The sequence below is a fragment of the Rissa tridactyla genome, chromosome 5 (genome assembly GCF_028500815.1).
Source record: "Rissa tridactyla isolate bRisTri1 chromosome 5, bRisTri1.patW.cur.20221130, whole genome shotgun sequence".
In the NCBI taxonomy this organism is placed as follows: Eukaryota; Metazoa; Chordata; class Aves; order Charadriiformes; family Laridae; genus Rissa; species Rissa tridactyla.
Window position 1 is genome coordinate 80,750,528 of NC_071470.1, and position 7,350 is coordinate 80,757,877.

The following is a 7,350-nucleotide window of genomic DNA, read 5'->3' on the forward strand; positions in this document are numbered from 1 at the left end:
TTTGGGGGGGGGGGGGTGGTGCGCTTGCGGTTCCGCCCCTATCGCAACTGTAAATCTCAGTCGTGACTTAAAGCACAGAGCGGAGCGACTCCCAGCCAGAGGAACAGTTGAAACACTTTTCAGAACAAGACTCACGGTTCTCAAAATTGACAAAGTACAAAAGTATTAAACATGGATATGGAAGGCGGATTTGGGGTTTAAATGCTGAAAATTACGTGAATGCCTGGGAGGTACTAGGGCGGGCAGTTACATGGAAACCAAACAAAGCAAGCCCAAAATATGGAAAATTCTCGCGGGTAGGTGATTCCTTTTAAATCCATTTAACTGTCCCAGGTACTATCCCAGCACCTAGGAAATCGGTATTGAAATGCTACCCCCCGGAATCCAGAGGCGATTCAGGGTTTGTACAGTCTTTACGGGAGCAGGTTCCAGGCACGGCAGCGTATCGCATCCGGGGCAAGAAGTCTTTGACTGTAAAATGCCCTTCCTTATGCCACAGCGGCGAAACTGAGAAACTAAAGGGGGAGAAGATCGGCAAACCCCTAAATGGCTTGGCTTGGGGCGCTCATCTTCTCCTTCCCCCCTCTCAAAGGCTTCCGGGGAACCGAGTTTTACCAGCAAAAACGGGCGCAAGAATGACTTTCAAGAGGTGCACGCGAAATACTGATGAGAACCAAATCGCTCATTCCCGTGCAGTTGCGATCTCTGCCTGGAGCTGTGGATCGTTTACTTGGGGGCTGAAACTCTTTTGACTTAAGTGAGCAAATAAATATCCAAAACGTGGAACATCTGTAATTGGTTCAACAAAGGCGACTGTAAACCGTCTGGACGGACAATTGTGCTCTTCGTGGTTTCACCACGCTGGGAGACCCTATTAGAGCAGATGGATAGGTGCTACCAGAAAACAAGATGCGTGCTATGTCTTACGGAGAAAAAGAGGAGGAAATGTTTAATAAGCTGTCCAGTGAATAAATCTGAATCATAAATCTTTCCGAAACAAAAATGGAAACGGGCAATTGGATATTCTAGGAGGAGAGGAAGAGGGATAATTCATCATCTAAATAATTCATTGCAAATTGTAGCGCCCGGTGCTGCTGTGCGTTTGGCATGGAGGACAGATGACACTGTGGGTGCTTGCACGCATGTCTTTAATTGCGTGTACATATAACTTTTTTCACCCAATTATGTGGTTCTCCTTGTGACGCAGATATCTGAAGATCTGCTATCAGTAATCCATTGGATCAACAATTGTTGCGGGGGAAAGGGTATCTTTATCTATTAACCTCAGAAACTGAGATGCTGAACCAGGCTTATCAATCAATTAGGCCTCGTAGGCCACGATAGGTTTTTGTTTTGCAGCACGACACAGCGCTCGCTCTCTCAGAAGAGGGCTGGGCTGGGCACCAGGGGCCTCCAGAGGCACCTGGGAAGCATCTGGCTCAGTGGCTGCTCCCGCCTTCCCCAGCGGAGCATCGCGTAAATGCCCAGGTGGAGCCCGAGCAGCAACGGCATGAAGGTAAGTCATAAAACCCAAACCGATTTGCCGTAAGCATGGAGATGATGCTCCTGCTATCGGTAGAAACACCGATGTTGCTCACTAGGTTTTGCTCGCCCGAGGTTGAGCTGCAGGTTTCACCCGAGCAAGAGGTAGAGTTTTCCTTCTGCCCGTTAGGCAGCAAGCGGGTGTGAGAGGCGACAGCCTTTCAGGGCTGGCGAAAACGCCACCACCCCGTGAGAGTGTCTTTCCCGAGCGTGCCGCTGCTTCGCCCAGCGCTGCCCGGGCGGGCAGACAGGCCAGGACCAACGCGCCGCCCGGCACGCTTCCACCGAGAGCCACCAGCGTCCTTGCAAGCACTCCACCGGCTCCCTTCGTGCCTCAGTTACGGTTTCTTGTTTTAATACTAGACGTTTTCTTTCACCTACCCTTGAGAAAAATCAAAAGCACGTGCAGCGGTTGGCGTGCAGCTTGTGATTTAACTCAGTGTTTCTCCTGCGTCACTTAAAAGGGCTGGTGAGAGAAGGATAAAACAAGACACCTCGACGGCGGAGCGTGGTTAATGCAATTTCGTGACACCCTGTTACGTGCCCTCTAGGCTTTACCCAGCTGCGGTGTAAACGGACGCATTGCTGCTGACCCCGAGAAATTACACATTGGGGCTGCCCTTGACTCATTACTTGCCTATTTTATCCAATTATGTCTTATTTATTGAACTAATCTTTAAAAATCTCTCGGTGTTGACTGTTTTACACCTCCAGCGCGTTCTTTTTAATCCTACTGTTTTATGAACTGATTAACAAGATTTTTTTTTGATTTTTTTTTTTGCTCCAACAGCACAAAAATAAAACACAAATCTCAAATACGGTCCGAGTAGCCGGCATTGGCATCTCCCGTATCGGCATTGGAAAACACCTGCTGTTAGACACTACTGTAGCCCTTGCTTTATTTTGCCAAATTTAATAGAATATCATCAAACCAGATTAAAGATGAACTATTTCACTGTAAAATCCCGAAACTGCCAGTGAAAAATAATAACAAGCAGAGCTCTCATGCTCCAAGCATTATTTCTTAATCATAACTTTATTCTACCGGGAAAGATGATGCCCTTTTGCATCGTTTAAATAATCTAATCTGCTTTCCAGATAAAATTGTTCACAAACCATTGATTTAATCTCAAGTGCCCAACAGATCCCTTGAACTCTGATGCAAAATATCTGTTTCTCTAATTAAAACAAACGGATTTAATAAAGGAGAATGGTACGATAATTAGACGTATTATGAAGTATAGGATACTTTGATCTAGAACACGCACCCTTTAATTCTTACGTGCCTAGGTGTTCCCACAGACCCAAGTTCTTGTTATATTCCTGTCTTCAAAGAATAATCGTTTTAGACATGTCATGTTTATTCAAGTCGCTATTTTTGACCACAGTATCACACACTCACACAACGGAGCAACAAATTCTCTCCCCGGCTGTTCCAAAATGGTACTTGGACTTAAACACTTTTTTTTTTTTTTTATTTTTTATTTAATGCTTCGTATGCCCTAAACTTCAGTTATAGATAGAGCTTCTGCACGCACGTGGGGTAAACAGGATGTTCTGCTCCTCATAAAACCTCAGTGCAAAAGTAGTGATGGTAACTGGGAATTTGAGGACCCTTAAGTACCAACCTGAAGTAAAAAGATTCCAACTTACGTGGCAGGAAGCTAGAACCGATTTGAACAACTGCTTTTGGGTTCATCTGATGACACCTGACTGAGAAGGATTTGTAGGACAGACAAGGGGAGTCTGTCGTGTCCTCATTCCTTCCAGGCCACTGAAAAATCCAGGGCGTCAACCTCCTCCTCCTCCTCCTCCTCCTTCTTCTCCTTCCTCCCTCAAGGTGAAGACCAGCCTTCGATATCCTCAGCTGCCATTTCAAGACCGAGATGTCTTTCTCTTCTGGTTAACCAATGACGAGAAGAAAAAAAAATGTAAATATTAGAAACTCTACTCAGCAGGAACACCCGAATCACCCTCATGACAACAATTTTTCCCTTTGGACTTTCCTGTAAGATTCCAAGGCGAGTGTAACGTGAAGATGCTCAGAACTCTGAGCATTTTTGTACATTTACAGCACATAAGAGTAGGCATGGCTCTCTCTTGATCTAATAGCCCCGAATAAGCGTTGACCCATGTCCCTGAGTGTATTTAATCAGCAGACACCCACGAGCCCTAGGAAATCAGAATATGCAATTTACTTAATAGACAGAAAGCACTAAGAAAGAAAGAAAGAGCAAAAGGGAAACTGTCAGCCATTGACCAGACGACACCGTTGCTGGAAGCATCTGAAATACATCTGAGCTAAAATTTCATCCGTACTGATAAGGGCCAAAGAGGAAACGAACTCTTGACCTTTCTCCTCTGGGGAGCCCCAGGTTTCAACTTCGTCCATTTTCCAAGCCTGCGTTACGGGCTGTGCCGAGACAAAAAGAGGTTGAATTAAGCACGGTGCAATGTCAGGCTACTGTAAAACTAAAACTAGCCGCCACACAGCACTTAAAGTACACATCCAGCTACGTTAACTGTTAACCAAGTGTACCCAGCAATTAGCAGCGACGTTTTGTGCGCTGGCATTCACTCATACAGAGCAGAGGAGAGCTCCAGGCAACAACAGAGTAGGATGGTGAGCTACAAAACGGTTCTTCTAAAGACATTATTGAAGGGAAGCTCACCCTACGTGATTTAGAATAAAAGACCATCTGACTGTTTTTCGTCTCACAAACCCAGCAGTCCCACGGTACGAGGCAGTAGGCCTGCTTCGTGTTGTCTGAAACCAGAGGCCGTTGGGTATGAACACATTTTTTTGGTTGGTTGGTGGAGCTTAAAATAAATCCAATAGCCAGTGAGTCAAATTCAGCTCTACGTTGCCCCCAGGATGTCCCCAGTGCCGTCAGCCACGTTGCGTTATGCCGAATGGAGGTGGGCTGCAGTGACTTGACTGTCTCATTAGAAGGTGAAATTCGTGATATTTTGCTCTCCACGAAGAACACGGCTTATTACTACCTCACGCTGCATGGAGCAGGGGCCAAAGCTCATCGGCGCTCGTACCACCCATGTTGAAGATAAGCCTAACGTCCTCGTAGCCAGAGCGTTTACATTGCTCTCTGATGTATTAGCGCAGTTGTTTGATTGCACGAATAACAAACGGTCTCCTAAAAAATGTGTTTGTAAAAGCTTTTGAGGCACAAAACTGAGAGGTGACGTGCAGACCAAAGGAGCGCAGTCCCAGTGGCAACGGCGTGAAGCCGAACCTCTGAATTCACAGATTACATCTTTCAAAAAGCTTCACAGACTAAGACACACTTAGTTCTGCTTTCTTTGCCACACTCCAAAGTTTTATTAGCTGTGTTTTAGGTAACTAAGTTTAAGGTCGAAAACTTTTCCTTCTCACACCCCAATCGTATAATTTTTTCCCCTAAACCAGTAAGCAAGTTTTACGGTGCTTTGGGTTTTATATGGGTTTAATAGCTAAGGGATGTAATTATTATAATTAAATACGGGAAGCATACTAAGGGACGAAAAGATTTGAGGGAATAAGTGCTGAAATAGTTCTGCAAAATAAGCCAGCGACAAGAAAATGAAAACATCGGTGAAAGCTTCAAGCACTTCTAGCCACAAAAATACATTTCCTTTTTCCGCATCCTTAGCATCGAACGTTTCCCATTAAAAGCAAGCGCTGGGGAAGCCAGGCTTGCTCAATTCAACCCCGCTACGTGAAACAATCCAACAAAACCGAGGTCTATGTCCTATTTTCTCAGCTTCTGCGGCCTGACGGAGCTTTATCCCTCAAACAAGAGCTCCATCTGGTGGACTTTCCCAAAACGTCGAAGCATCCCATCCAGCCCTCCCAGGGCCAAATGCAGGTGCCCCAATGACACGTGGGAATTTCAGCCATAATCTACATCAGGGGATGGATTTGGGTCCTCAGCGTCAAACCCAGAGCTACGGAAGCCCTCGAAGGAGAACTGAGAGGGCCGCTCGTCAGCACCTTGCCACAGAGTTGGTTTCGCTTTGCTCCACCCTGGCTGCGCGTTCAAAGGACGACTAAGTGAAAGCTCACCCTGCTCAGCTGTTCCGCTCTCACAGAAGAAAGCCGTAACCAGATTTGTGTCAGCGAGAGAGTCCCTGACTTTCTGTGCTCTGAAAACAACCTACGGAGTTGTCTTAAATGTATTTTCCGATGTCAAGCCTTACAGCATCCCTCATGCAACCAGCGCCACAGTCTTTACTGATGGAGAAAACAAGACACAGGGAGACTAAAAGCTACTTCAGTTTCCTGAAGAGAGGCACCTAGCACCCTCTGAGACATCTCTGGGGGCCCCATTTGGCCACAGCTGCCCATACTGAAGGGCATAAGCCTCCAATTGCCCAGTACTGTATCTGCAGGTGTTTGGGATACCCGGTGGCATCCCAGATGGCACTAGGTGACTCTTTAGAAAAGAAACTGAGCCAGGTGGGACTTGTTTCTGGTCACACAGCAAACCAGTGACAGAAGCCCTGAGCCTTCAGCACCTTCTCCAGATACTGCACCTAGTTGCATGGATGGGAGACAGCACAGCTCAGGAATGACAAAAGTTCCCAAGTTTGCACTTTTGGATGTTACCATAGCTTTTAATCCTCTCTTACTAAACACCGGATCCCATTAAAGATATTTTGCTGAGTCTAAGTAGGACATCTCTTTCAAAGATCTATAATTGCTTCCCATCCCAACTGAATAAATGATAAAGGCCAATGTAGAAGATTAAAAGTTAATTGTCATAAATTGCGTTGGCCAGGAAAGCAAAATTTAAAACCACGCAAGATCGAAATGATATAGAACACAATCATGCAAAGCTCAAAACCCAACGTCTTCTATAACAGCAGAAATTTGTCTCTGACTAAAGAATACAGCACGTGGGAACGCACGTTAACTCCTTTGCCTTCAGCAGCACCCACTGCGCTGTCTCTTGTAGGAGCCTCCGGAAATCGGGCAGGGTAGCAGGATTCATATGGCCATGCAAACGGCTTGCCCATAGCCTCAGACGCGTGTGTGTAGTCAACAAGCCCGACTAATTGGTCTGGTTTTTCCGTAGTAGTCGTATGTCGGGAGGAGCAGGAGGCACAACAGAGGTGCTTTCTGTTTCCTTGTAGCTAAGCACGTCAGAGCTATTCAAAAGAAGCTATTTGCGACTTGATAAGCGCAAGGACTGCTTGTTAGAAGATGGGCAATTAACAGAAAAATGCAAGAAAAGAACTGTGTGTGGTCCTCAGGAAAGCCCATGGGAGAGCTTGCCTCAAGACATTAAGAAATTTGTGCAAATGAGCTTACGGAAGCCGTATGGGCCAAGGAAGAATTGACGGGATACAGTTCTTTAATCGTTTCTCTCCTTTTTACACCACCAGCTGGAGGAACACAGGGAGGCAACTAAAACAGAGTCAGAGTAGAAAGAGCACCCCTGAACTAAGTGGCTGGAAGCACTTTTGGGCTACTACTATTCCAAAGGGAATTGTTTGCTTAAAAATACTTATTTTTTCTCATCACCAGCTGTAAGGTTTTCCGTCAAAGCCAATGAAATATTTTCTGACCTCAGTTTCTTCTCCCACCCCTCCACGCAGAACCAGCATTTATTACCTGTAAATGCCGTGACCTGCTATGCCCGAAGGCTCTGAGGAACGTTACTCAGATCACTGCTTAAAAAACTCTTGCACCGGATACAAGAAACATGCAGGCAAAAATTTCACAAGCCCCAGGTTTCTTACTGGAACCTACTTTCTCCTAGGGTCCGTGGGTAGGTCTTCTTTTTTTTTTTTTTTTTTTTTAATTCTCCT